The 14,656-nt window shown below is 46.0% G+C and overlaps 1 pseudogene; it reads left to right on the forward strand.

The window, feature by feature from the left end:
- Window positions 1-3,661: 3,661 nt before the first annotated feature.
- Window positions 3,662-5,458, forward strand: LOC137772181 (serine/threonine-protein kinase Nek4-like; annotated as a pseudogene).
- The last annotated feature ends 9,198 nt before the right edge of the window (window positions 5,459-14,656 follow it).

A 14,656-nucleotide genomic window follows, 5' to 3' on the forward strand; every position in this document is an offset into this window, starting at 1 on the left:
CCATCAACGGATGAATGGATAAAGAAGAAGTGGTACATGTATACAATGGAATACTACTCAGCCATAAAAAAGAATGAAATTTGGCTATTTGCAGCAACATGGATGCATTGGAGGGCATTATGCTAAGTGAAATAAGTCAGACAGAGAAAGCCAAATACTGTATGGTATCACTTATACGTGGAATCTAAAAAATACAACAAACTAGTGAATATAACAAAAAAGAAGCAGGTACACGGATTTAGAGAAAAAACTAGTGGTTACTAGTGGGGAGAGGGAAGGGGGAGGGGAGGGGCAATATAGGGGCAGGGGATTGAGAGGTACAAACTATTAGGTATAAAATAAGCTACAAGGATATATTGTACAACATGGGGAATACAGCTAATATTTTATAATAACTGCAAGTAGAATATAACCTTTAAAAATTGTGAATCACTATATTGTACACGTGCAACTTATATAATATTGTATGTCACCTCTACTTTAGTTTAAAATAATTTTTTAAAAGATATTTCAAGCTCACATCACTGTGCCTTCACTGGGGATTTTATAGGTAGAGCAAAGATTGAGGAGAATTGAGCACACTCTAAGAAATGGTGAATTTAATTCATTTATAACAAATATAAATTTTTAGAATTAAAATATACCAAGATAATCACAGTGCAGCTCTGATGTCATCTCTAGTTCTTTCTGACTGGGCAATGGGTAAAATTCTGAGCAGGAAAGGCTAGGCCCTGGTTTTCTGTTGCACCCACTGACCCACAGCAGTTCTTTGTGGCTCGGTCACTTCCTTCTGTCACAGATGTCACGCTAGCCTTGGAGGCAACTTTCTCCCTGTTACTGTAAGGGACAGAGCCTTCACCAACCATATTCCCAGAGTGCTGACGATTTCTGCCACCAGCTGCCGTACAGATGCCTGTTTATAACTGGAACTGAGGTGGCAGAAGAACCAGCTCTCAAGGCTTTTTGTGCAAAGGAATCACCTGCAGAGCTTGTGGGAAGTGCAGGTTCTAGGGCCACACCGCTGAGATTCCATCAGTGAATCGGAGGCAGGGCCAGGAATCTGCACTCTCCAAACACCCCAGAAGATCCTGAAGCCTGTGGGACCACCCTTGGGAAACAAGTCTGTGCTCCCACCTCTCAAGTCTCATCCTCTCAGTTTTAAATGGGAAAAGAGCACCTTCCCTGGGGAGGCCGGTGGCCACCCAAGGCCCTGAAGCTAGTCAGTGGCGGGGCAGAACTGGCACTCATGTTTGCCAGCCCTAAAGCCTCGCTCCATCTGGATGGCAGGGCAGCTCTAGGGGCTTCAGTATGGCCCCTCCCCAGGTCTCCAGACACCACAGGCCAAGTCGGGGTGCTGTGACCATGAGGGTCAGAATTGACATATGGACGACGCTTGGTACAGAGCACTCATCAGGAAACGTCTAGTGAATGGATGATCAGACAGTAATTATAGTGGTATCATTTTGGGGGTTCCTTCCCTGGGCCAGGCCCTCTACCAGTGCTTCTGAGTCCTGCCCCGCAGGATCTGGGCCCCGCTCTATATCCACGCAGTGACCACTTACGTGACAGCCACCAGTTCTTCCCTGTCTACCTCAGGACCAATCAGGGAATTCTACCTCCCCATTCCCTGTCTCAGCCCTCATCTTCCTCATCTGTAAAATGGGGATAATCAACCCTCTCTCACCTGTTGTTGAAGGACAAAATGAGATGACAACAGTAAAGTGTCATGACATCTCCAAAAGGATGTTTCTAACTCCTTTGGTCCCCTCCCTGCTAAGGATGGCTGCCACATTAGCAGCCATTAGCCCCAAGTTCAGAGCGGGCTACACTGGGAGTAGGGGTTGTGGTACCGAGGGCCTTCAGGGATGCTCAGCCTTTAGATCAGGGTCGGCAGCCTAAGAGTGTCCAGTGGGTCAGTGCTGATGCTGCCTTCTGGGTTCTGTGAAAGCAAGTGCCCCTGAAGAGCACCGGGGATTTGTCTTGTCTTGGGCCTGGTGAAGGAAGTTAGAGATGTGAGTATGAGAAGAACGTGGAGGTCAACAGGCCTCCAGCAGGTCTGGGGTAGTGTATCCTCAGGCACGCCCATTGTTCCTGCAATCCCTGAAAGCTCCACAGTCTTCCACATCAATAGGTCTCAGCAGAATAGCCTCTGCTAGAGTGGCCTCCCCACTCCCTTCCCCTGGTCCAGTGCAGGGGTAGGCAGTACAGCGTAGGGCATGGATTCTCCAACGTTGGCCCATTTCAGAGTCTCCAGGAAGGTGGAATAAATGCACATTCCCAGGTCCTACCTCAGAGGTTCTGATTCAGCGGGTCTGTGGAGAGGCCCAGGAATCTGCCTTTTTTTTCTTTTTCTTCTTTTTCATATTGTATTTTTTCCAGTTTATTGAGATATAATTGACATATAACATTGTATTAGTCCAAGGTACACAACATAATATTTGATATATGTATACACTGTGAAATGACTGGCACAAGTTTAGTTAATATCAATCACTCACGTAGTTGCAAAAATTTTTTCTTGTGATGAGAACTTTTAAGATGTACTCTTTTAGCAACTTTCAAATATACAATACAATGCTGTTGACTGTAGTTACTATGTTGTACATTTACATCCCCAGAGGTTATTTATCTTATGACTGGAAGCTTTTAACTTTTGACCACCTTCACCCATTTCCCTCACCCCTCACCCCTCACCCCCTGCCTCTGGTAACTGCCCATCTGTTCTCTGTTTCTATGAGTTTGGTTTTAATAGATGAAATGTATAAGTGAGATCACACAGTATTTGGCTTTCTCTGTCTGACTTACTTCACTTAGCATAATGCCCTTAAGGTCCATCCATAGTGTCACAATGGCAGGATTTCATTCTTTTTTATGGCTGAATAATATTCAATTTATCTGTCAATGAGCACTTATGTTGTTTCTATATCTTGGCTATTGTAAATGATACTGCAATGAACAACCCAACTGTCCATCAACAAATAAATGGATAAACAAAATGTGATATATCCATATAATGGAATATTATTCAGCCATAAAAAGGAACAGAGTTGTGATACATGCTACAATATGGATGAACCTTGAAAGCATTATGCTAACTGAAATAAGCCCGACACAGAAGGACAAATATTGTATTATTTCACTTATATGAAATATCTAGAATAGGCAAATTCATAGAAACAGAGAGTAGATTAGAGCTTACCAGGAGCTAGGTGGAGAGGATGTGGAATAGGGCGTTATTGCTTAATGGGTACATATTTTATGTTTGGGGTGATTTAAAAAAGCTCTGGAAATAGATAACGATAATGGTTGCACAGCATTGTGAAAGTAATTAACGCTTCTTAATTGTACACTTAATAATGGTTAAATTACACATATTTATGTTATATGTGTTTTATGGCAAATGAAATAATTTTAAAGTGGCTTGTGTCTTTCCTTCATGAATTAAAATCCAGCATTAGGAGTGCCTGCGGGGATCGCTATGGCAGCGGCGTCGCGGTGGGTCGGGCCTCTGCGCTGGCACCCTGGCAGGGCCGCCTCAGACGCCGACGGCACCACTTCCTCTGTGGAATGAGGGGGGGCCTCCTGCCGCCGCTCGCCGCGCCCCCCCCCCCCGCCCCCCCCCGCTGCCGCCGCATCCCGACTGTGGGCCCGCTCCGGGATCATGCCCCTGACCGCCTACTGCTACCTGCGTGTCGTGGGCAGGGGCAGCTACGGGGAGGCGACGCTCGTGAGGCACCGATGGGACGGCAGGCAGTTATGTCATCAAAAAGCTGAACCTCCGAAATGCCTCCAGCCGAGAGCGGCGAGCTGCTGAACAGGGAGCTCAGCTCTTGTCTCAGTTGAAGCATCCCAATATTGTCACCTACAAGGAGTCGTGGGAGGGAGGGGATGGTCTGCTGTACATCGTCATGGGCTTCTGCGAAGGAGGTGATCTGTACCGAAAGCTCAAAGAGCAGAAAGGGAGGCTTCTGTCCGAGAGTCAGGTGGTGAAGTGGTTTGTTCAGATCGCTATGGCTCTGCAGTATTTACATGAAAAACACATCCTTCACCGAGATTTAAAAACTCAAAATGTCTTCCTAACAAGAACAAACATCATCAAAGTGGGTGACCTAGGAATTGCCCGAGTGCTTGAGAACCACTGTGACATGGCTAGCACCATCATTGGCACACCCTACTACATGAGCCCTGAATTGTTCTCAGACAAACCCTACAACTATAAGTCTGATGTTTGGGCTCTGGGATGCTGTGTTTATGAAATGGCCACCCTGAAGCATGCTTTCAATGCAAAATACATGAATTCTTTAGTTTATCGGATTATTGAAGGAAAGGTAAAGAATATTCTGGAATTAATTGTTTTTAATATTTGGAGCAAGGTTAATTTAATGCAGCTTTGAAAGTAGCTACTGAGAAAAGGGAGTAATCATGTTGGGTGGATAGTTAAGAATGGTGGGTCCTGTCTGTGGGGAGGGTTGAACTGGAGGAGAAGGGCACGATCAATGGCTTAATGGCTCTGAAGAATTGGCTTCATGAAAACCAGTACCTTATAGACACAGGATGTGCAGGTGCCCTGAGGCTATTGGTAGCTTCACCTAAGCGGTTAAATGAGCCCTGTTTAAAAGGAGTCTACTCTGTTTGGACTTCCTTGGTGGCGCAGTGGTTAAGAATCCGCCTGTCAATGCAAGGGACACGGGTTCAAGCCCTGGTCCGGGAAGATCCCACATGCCGCGGAGCACCTAAGCCCGTGCGCCACAACTACGGAGTCTGTGCTCTAGAGCCCGCGAGCCACACCTACTGAGGCCCGCGCACCTAGAGCCTGTGCTCTGCAACAAGAGAAGCCACCACAATGAGAAGCCCGCGCACCGCAACGAAGAGTAGCCCCCGCTCACTGCAACTAGAGAAAGCCCGCATGCAGCAACGAAGACCCAGCACAGCCAAAAATAAATAAATTAAATAAATAAAAGATTTATTTAAAAAAAAAAAATCCAGCATTAGGAGAATACCAAATCAAAGCTACTTGCTAATGTGTGGTGAGGAATAAATTTGTCAATTTAGATTAAATGCTCTAGCCCAGTACCTACCAAGGCAGGTGCTTAGTGCAGGTTCTCTTTTCCTGGGCAAGACTTCCCTCACTGACCCCAAACCTGTGTACCTCCACCTGTCCCTTCCTTTGACTTGATGGGGAGCTCTGTCGGGTCTGGGACTGTCTTTGTGTATCTACTGCCTGACTGCTGGCTTATCCTGGAGACTGCAGGATGACTGAGGTGGCCTGGGATGGAGGTGAACCGAGAAGAGATGGGGCCCGGCCCACTCCTTTTCACCATGAACTATGGGCCATATATTTTCACCTTTCACACTTTCATTCATTTGCCCTTGCAGGTCCCTGACTGGAATGCAACTACCATTCTGGCCCCTTTATCTGGTAAATGAGAAGCCAACCCAAATGCGACCTCTTCTGTGAAGTTTCCCTCTCTGTGTTCCTATACAATATGCCAAGGGGTGTTTTCCACACCCCCCTTGATAGCATTTGTCAAGTGTTGTGGGGTTTTACCGCCCACTCTGCTTCTCTACTTCTAGCCCACGTGCCCTCAAGGGTAGGGACGGGGTCTGACTGACCCTAGTATCTGTTACCGTGAAGCGTGCGACGTGTCCGTACAGTAAAGAAATGAAGGAATGATGCCAGGCTGATTCTGCTGTGAGAACCTCAGGCCTCACCTTTCAAAGAAGAGGATCGTCCTGGCAGAACGGTTAAGAGCACAGCCTTTGGAACCCAGATTCCACTTCTCCTTCAAAAGCTGTTTGGTTTGGGGTGAATGCATCTCTTTTTAAACAAGGATTTATTTAGCATCTAGGCCCGCCAGGGAAAGCTAGACACAGACTAGGTACTGCCTCTGAGAAGCCTGTAGGCTGAGGGTGGGGAGACTATAAGCAGATCACTAAGTAAATAACTACAAAACAATTTTACAAACATATAAGAACAATAAGAAAAGGATTAATTGCTCTGATTCTGTATCACGGGGATCTAATGGAGTCTCGGTGCCAGAGCAAGTTTCTCTGAAGACATGACACTTCGGGATCCCCCGGGGGGAGTGGGAAGTGGGGAGCAGAGCCTGAATGCATCTCTATATGCTTCTCTTTCCACATCTGTAAAATTGGGATGGACAGTATCTGACTCTTACAGTGTTGATGGGCGTTGTGTTAGGAAAACCAGCCAGTTCTCCTCCTGTGTGGCTCCTCTTCTTTCACACAGAACACTTTACTTCTGACACTCCTGGTCAGCAAATGTGTGGGTTTGTTTCCCACACCAACAAGCAATTCTCTGTGACACCCACTGGGTGTCCTCCAATTTAATTCAATTTTGACACTATCTACCTGGAAGCGTCAGATCCCACAGGTTAAGGGCTCAATCCCACGAGACTGTCCCCTCCACGCTTCGGATGCCAATCCCAAGTAGCAGGTCCCCAGGTTACCCACAACTTCTGTTCAGCTTGGCTATAAATCAGAGATTCTCATGAGCTGCTCCTCCTTGGATCTGATTATTTGCGAGAGCAGCTCACAGAACTCAGGGAAACATTGACTTATGTTTACAGGTTTATTAAAGGATATGATAAAGGATACAGATAAACAACCAGATGAAGAGATACATAGGGTGAGGTCTGGGAAGGTCTCCAGTGCAGGGGCTTCTGTCCCTATGGAGTTGGGGTACGTCACCCTCCCAGTTCATGGATGCATCCGCCCACCTGGAAGCTCTCGAAACCCCGTGTTATTGGGATTTTTTTTACGGAGGCTTCCTCATGTAGGCATGATCGATTACTAACTCCATTTCCATCCCCTTACCCTCTCTGGAGGATGGAGGGCGGGGCTGAAAATTCTAAGCTTCTAATCATGACTTGGTCTTTCCAATGACCAGCCCCCATCCAGGAGCCATCCAGGAGCCCCCTCAGAGTCACCTCATTAGAACAAAAGACACTCCTATCACCCAGGAAATTATAAGGGTTTCAGGATCCCAGTGTCAGGAACCAGGGGCAGATATCTATCTATCTATCTATCTATCTATCTATCTATCTATCTATCTATCTATCTATCTTTATATAGATAGATATAGATATAGATAGATAGATAGATACAGATATATATGTATATATAGATAGATAGATAGATAGCTATAGATAGATATAGATATATAGATATATCTTATTAATGTCCCAGGCATCAAATGAGTCCATGCCTGTAAAGCATTTGGCAAAGAATCCTCAACAAACCTCAACAACTGTCAATCTTGTCAAATGACCCGGGCAAGCCATACACATTACAGTTGATTTTTATTTTATATTTTGTGTGTACTCTCCAAATTCTCCCCCTAGGAACATATATTACTACCCTAACCAGGAAAACAGGAATACACCTGCTGGTAAGCCCCACCCACCAGACTCGACTCCTTTGGGCTTCATCATCAGAAGCCCAAATTCACCACGCTCATTTGGATACTGTACATTGGATGGATTCATATTGTGAGGTGACCATTAAAAACCTGAAAATGCTATAAAAGATTACTGTCCGAGATGGGGGAATTCCCTGGTGGCCCAGCAATTAGGACTCCGGGCTTTCACTGCTGGGGACCCCGGTTCTATCCTGGCTCTGGTAACTATGATTCCGCAAGCCACGCAGGGGGGCCAAAAAAAAAAAAAAAAGATGACTGTCTGAGAGTTAAATTTTAAGGCAAACACAACGAATTCTAATCAAACAAGGAGTCCTCACATTGGGCTTCCCCTGTGCCAGGCACGTAGCTCTTCCACGTGGTCCCTCATTTCATCCTCACAAGTCTTCTGAGGTAGATGTTATTATCCCCATCTTCCAAATGCATATTGGGTTGCAAGGAGGTTGAAGAGCTTGCTCAAGTCATGGGACAAAACCACAGGGAGGAGCCCGGCTGCCCGCCTTCAGAGCCCACCCTCTTAACCCTCTCTAAATCCACTGGAGAAAGAAGTTCTCCGGACCCAGTAACGCTTGACTAAAATGGTTTGTTGGGTGAAAAATGTATGTGTGCGAAAACTATGACGCTCTTCCCTTTCCTGGACAATTCAGTCCTAAAACCATTAAGTGGGCACAGCGAGGCAGGGGCTCATGGGGAGACGAAGCTGGGTGAGGGATGTCGCACCCACGACAGGCGAGGAGGCTGACACTTAGACGGTGACCGTGACTCCCGCAGGGCAGTGGCGCGGGGCTTGGGAGGGGGACGGGGGACAGTGAAGGCGGGACTCTCACTCCATATAGCTCCGTCTTGTCTGATTTCTTTTTTGGAAACACATATGTAATCACGAACAGCTTGCATCATCTTTATTTTTTTTTAATTAAAAATATAATAAAGAAAAAAAGAGAAACGGGGAATAGAAACTGAGAGTGGCCGGGAAGGGGTAAGCGGGGGCTCAGGCTTGGAGACAGGAGCGCTGACGTCAGAGCTGGGACTTGCGTGATGCGTTGGTCTCCCCAGCGCCCACCCAGGCTTGCCCAGAGCCGTGGACTGGGGTTTCCCCCGCGTAGCTTCTCCAGCCTCCGCTCCAAATGCTCCAAGGTTCACACCCGCAAGGCCCATCTGGCTGCTCTTCAGGGGCTCTCTGACTCAGGGATATTCCCATGTAGCTTTGAAAATACCCACGTCACTCTCACAACCCTCCCCTGTCTTTGCTGCCACTCACATGGGGCCCAGCCACAAAACCCGGGGATTAAGGGCAGGGCGTGTGGCTGCTCTTTGAAAAGGTGGAGCTCTTCCAGGCTCTGCAATCACTTTTCCAGGATGCTTGCCCAGCCGAATGTCCCACCACCGGCTGCCATGAAGAAACTCGGAGTGATCCCTTGCACTTAGCTTAGTTGTGAGTGGGTTTCTCTTTGAGGGAAGAGAAACAGCTACTGTTTGTTGAGCTCCTCTTGAGTGCCAGGTGCATTGTCTCATTGAATCCTCACAACAGCCCTGAAAGGTAGACATTGGTACATACAGAGAGAAACATTTTATATGACTTTCCCACCATCACCCGTTGTTTCAGAGTTCAGGTGCTAAACCAGATTTTCTGATCAAAACCGAAATTGAACTTGTTCAGTATGCCACAGTGCATTCTATTATGCTCCAATAGTTTGGGATTTTCTAGTTTTCAAACATGGTTTACTTGTGAACAAAGAAAATGCTTAGACTTTTTTTTTTTTTTTAAGCTTTGAGTGTTTTCTATGTGCTGGTGCTATGTTTAGTGCCTTTATTTAGACAATCTCTTTCATTCTCACCAAATCCTATGACGCATGTTATAGATGAAGGAACCAAGGCCCAGCGGAGCCAGGAACCAAGGGCACACAGCAGTCAGAGGGTGGCCTCAAGACAGAAAGAACCCAGGTGGCTTGAGCGCCCATTCCCTTAACCACTTGCCTATGTCTCTCACTCCCAAACTAAGGAAACGTCCTCACTAGACTGTGAAGATTTAGTGAGCCAATGTATATTATTTAATGCCTGGCATACAGGTGCTCAACAAATACAATTTCCCTTCTTCTTTCTGTCTGGGTTCCTGGGAGCCAGTGCGGGACAGTCGGGAGAGGACTTGGATCCAGAGAACAGACATTAGATGTCAGAGGTGTTTAATCTGAGCCCCTCCTTGGGCAGACGGCTGGGAGAGGTGAAATGACAGATAGAAATGAAGGCTTAGTATTGTTGCCAAAATCTTGGCTCCCTGTGCACCAATGCCAAATAAAAATACGGAGACAGAGATTTGGAAGATAAGAAATAGAGAGGCTTTTTATTTTCTTTGCCAGGCAAAGGGAAGACACAGTAGGCTAGTGCCTCAAGAACTGTGAACCCCATAGCACAGGGAGATCAGCTTGGTGCTTTGTGTCCACCTACAGGGGTGGGATAGGGAGGGTGGGAGGGAGACGCAAGAGGGAGGGGATATGGGGATATATGTATATGTATAGCTGATTCACTTTGTTATAAAGCAGAAACTAACACACTATTGTAAAGCAATTATACTCCAATAAAGATGTTAAAAAAAAATAAAGTACCTGCTTAAGTTATTTAAAAAAAAAAAAAAAAGAACTGTGCACCCCCCTTCCTAGGGAATTACAGGGATTCCTATAGGGGAGATCACGGTCTGCAGTGAGTGATAAGGATCAAAATGGTGAAGGTCTTGCATTCTTCTTCTTCTTGCATTATTTCAAAACAATCACTGCTGGAGTAAGGCAACCCGATAATTGGGTCTGGCAGCCTGGTAACTGGGTCTATTAGTCTCTGGGTTACCCCGGTCTGCGACCTCCTTTCTGAAATGCAAACAGCTACAAGGGGTGATTTGCTACAAGAGATTATAGGAAGGGACTTCCCTGGTGGCCCAGTGGTTAAGAATCCGCCTGCCAATGCAGGGTACACGGGTTCGAGCCCTGGTCCGGGAAGATCCCACACGCTCACGGAGCAACTAAGCCCGTGCACCACAACTACTGAGCCCGAGTGTCACAACTACTGAAGCCCATGTGCCGAGAGCCCGTGCTCCATAACAACAGAAGCCACCATAATGAGAAGCCCATGCACCGCAACGAAGAGTAGCCCGCACGCAGCAACGAACACCCAAGGCAGCCAAAATAAATAAATAAATAAATAAAATTTATGGAAAAAAAAAGAGATTATAGGGAGAGTAAAGAATAAATACCAGGTGCAGGATGTAAATTACCTAAATTACACAGGATTAGGGATGACAGGTTAGCTTTGTAAAGGACAAATCTAACTACAGACACTACAGATTCGTAACAGTTAAAAATAAAACTAGGATTGATTAACTAAGGCCAGTTTAGGTAGCCTGTTCACTGTTCCCTTTATTTTCCTGGTTATCATGAGAGGAAAAAACCTCATTTCTATTTTTGTGGCAACAGTATTCCTTGGCTTCCCCCTCCCTTTTTTGTCACCATCTACCCCAGGAAACTCCATGAAGTTGAGGCCTGTTGGTTTGTTCAACTTTGTGTCCCCATCATCGGTCCCAGCAGGAGTTTGAGAAGCCTTTGTTGAGTGAGGGAACTCCCGTCTCATCTTGCAGCTGAGCAGAGTTTGAAGTCATGAAGTCTTCATCCTCATCAGAACTTTGTATCTAGGGAAAAGCTCACCATCTTTGGGTCCCTGCCCCAACCCGATTGGGGCTCAGGGGTGACTCACCGGCTTGGTAAGGAGCCCAGTTCCCCAGCTGATGTGCTAAACAAAGATTGCCCCAGGGCCAAGCGGGGGATTGGCCACCTGGCGTAACCTGCACGCCCGGAAGCAGGTACAGTGCAGTGGAAGGGAGCCCCAGGCTCAGAATCCAGGACCTGGGGTCTTATATTCTCCTCCTCCCCTCTCTGGGCCTTACTGTCCTTGGCTCTAAAAGGGAGGAGTGGACTAGATGTGCTCTGACCATAGGGTTTATCCAGCAGAAAGACAAACTGAGGGGGAGTTGAATTCATGGGCCGTGGGGATCACTGCCCCAAGCTGGTGTCCATCTTCAGCAAGACCTCAGAATCAGCTGCCAGGAAAGAAGAACTGACATTTACTGAGCCCTGTGCTAGTGACTTGCTGGTCTGTGCTACTCTTGTGCTATTCCGTGGGGTCCTCAAACAAGCTTGTGCAGAATACTCTTTAGTAATATAAAGGAACAAACTATTGATACATGCAACAACTTGGATGACATTGAGCTGAGTGAAAAAAAAGGCCAATTCAAAAGGTTGTATCTTGTGTGGACAAAGAATGCCGCCTGCAATTTCAGTAAATAAAGGATGCCCTGGCCATAGAGCCATCAGGCACTGCAGCTGCCCCTGGGTGTGCCCTGAGGGGACTTCAGAATGGAGAAAAACAGGACACTGGCCCTAGATAGTTAAGGTGCGTATGAAAGGAATAATTTCAATGAGCCCAAACTCCTGCATCTTCCCATATATAGAAAAGCACTAAAATCATTAACTTGAGATGTCTGTTTTTTTGTGATTAGCAATAATCTTTGATGTTTTACTACATTTTTGCTCAGCAACAAACTCCTATATATCGTGGCTCCTCCCTTATCTCTTTGAAACACTCCCTCAGAGCTATCTGAGAGGCTGCCTTCCCAGCCTATAGTCCTCAGAATGTCCTTGAATAAAACACAATTCTCAACATTCAGGTTGTGCTTTTTTCTTTTATTGGTCAACAGCTGTATGATTCCATATGTGTAGCATTCTAGACATGACAAAATTATAGAGATGGAGAATTGATTAGTGATTGCCAGAGATTGGGGATGGGTCAGTGGCTATAAAGGGGTAGCATGAAGGAGTTCTTTTGTAGTCATGGAACTGTTCTGTATCTTGATTGTGGTGGTGGTCACACACATCCATACGTGTGATGAAATTGCATAGAATTGTGTGCACACACACACACACACAGGAGTGCATATAAAACTGGTGAAAGCTGAATAAAGTCTGTAGAGTGTACCACTATCAATTCCCTGGCTTTGATATTATGCTGTAATTATGTAAGATATTACTATTAGGGAAAGCTGGGTGAAGAGTACAGGGGACCGCTCTGTACTACGTTTGCAATTTCCTGTGGGTCTATAATTATTTCCAAATTAAAAGTTAAAAAAAAAGTCCTGTGAGATATTACTATCCCATTCTACAGATGAAAGACCTGAGGCTCACCGAGGTCATAGAGCTCTAAGCAGGAAAGTAAAGTTTCGATTCCACTTCTCCTCTGACGCCAGAGTTGCAAGCTTCTCTTCCACCATAGGGCCTTGGTATGGAAGGGGAGCTGTCAGAAGCTGGCTCATTCAGTCCCAAATTCCTTCCACTTCGGGCTTCGGAGATTTCTTTGTGGAGCTGTCCAGTGTCTGATCCTGCCAAGGGAGCACATGGAGTATTCATGTCTCCCACCTGGGCAGTGAGAGGCTGTGACTTAGCCAGCTCATTTGTGGGAAAACCCTTTTGGAGGGACTCTACTACGCTTCCTTCCCTCCATCATCAAGGCCTTGGTTGAAGGAGAAAGAATGACCCTGAGCACCTGCGGTTTGTGCTCAGAGGAGTAAAACACACGTCTTCACCCCCACTTGTCTTTGCTCTCCCTCCCATCTCACTTCATCTGGCTCTGCTGGCACTGGCTAGACTGAGGTTGGGGGAGGTCTACTATTGTTACTGAACTCAGGTTCGGCTGCCTGCCACTCAAAAGCCAATACTCGAAAGACAAGTGCTGGTAGGAAAGGAAAAGTTGCTTATTCAGGAGGCTGGCAACCTGGGGAGAAGGTGGACTTGTGTCCAAAAACCAACTCTGAAGATTCTGCTTGACCATGAATGTTTTTAAAGGGAGAATCATTTGGGGAGGGGGGTCAGAGTCTTTGTTATCTTCCACTGTGTACAGACTTTCTTCTGATTGGTTGGTTGTGAGGTTACAGGGTGGGGCTTCAGGGATCTTGTGCTCAGCCTGAAGTCACCAGCCTCCACCTGCATGGGGGCCTTAGTTCCTACAGAACTCAAGAGTATTTTGTTATTTTATTCCTTGAGAAGGAACCAGGACCCTGCCCCAAGGCTGCACTATTGTTTCTTGACTGCTTCTCCCTTGTTTCTGCATTCCCTCTCTTCCCTGATTAGCAACTGTTTGAATCTGCCCTTTGGAACTCAGAGAAAGTCAAGGAGGCTGAATGAAGCCTATTTCCTACAAACAAGAAACGGGAGACACAGAAAGGATTTGTATGGGGTGGAGGTGGCGGGGGTACCCACAGGGTCCCGCTCTGTTTCACCATGAAGACACTAAGACAAGAGCCTTCAGCCTGTTTGAGGAGAACAAGGACAAGTAGCAAACAACAAACAGAACAGCAATTAAGGCAAGAGTGCATGCAGGTTGGGAGAGCAGCCACTCCTCTTACTCCAGATTAAAGCTGCGGCAAGGGGAGGAAGGAGGTATTTAATGTGCATCTTGTGCTGAGCAGGTGGTACGAACTCATAGACTTGTGTTTCAGAGCACAGAGAATGTGCACCCAGTTCTTTCTGATGAAAGGGACAGATAATATTTTGGAGAGGAGTTGGACTTCAAGACCCCGAGGCCAAAAGAAAGACATTGGCAAAGACACAAGTCATTAAAGTTCATGCCATGGGGTGGGAGCGGACATGGGTGAAACATTCTGTTTTGACTTGCTCTGTCCAATATGGTAGCCACTGACCACATGTGACCACTGAGCACTTTGAGGGAAGCTAGTCTGAAATGAGATGGGCTGGATTTCAACACTCAGTTAAAAAAATGTGTAACATCTCAGTATTTCTTATATCAATTACATGTTGAAATAATGAGAATTTGGATATGTTGGGTTAGCTGAAATAATTCTTAACATTGGTTTCTCCTGTTTCATTTTATTATTTTTATGTGGCTACTAGAAAAATTTTAATTATTTATGTGGCTCTCATCATAATCTATTGGGGAGCCCTCTAGACTACCCTTGTTCTATCTAATGCTTACTCTTTTTTCTGCTCCCATTTGCAGCTGCTATAGTTTGGGGCAATTTCTTTTCTCTTCCCTTAAAAAGTGTAGGCTCCCTTATCTCAAGGGGTGATAATTTATTAAGTACTTTGAAAGATAGTAAAGAGCCTCAAGGGCCTCTGTGCTTAAAGCTTCCTTTGCAACAGACAGTTTTGATATTCAAAATGACCAAATGCA

This window comes from Eschrichtius robustus, chromosome 11 (genome assembly GCF_028021215.1).
Source record: "Eschrichtius robustus isolate mEscRob2 chromosome 11, mEscRob2.pri, whole genome shotgun sequence".
NCBI lineage: Eukaryota > Metazoa > Chordata > Mammalia > Artiodactyla > Eschrichtiidae > Eschrichtius > Eschrichtius robustus.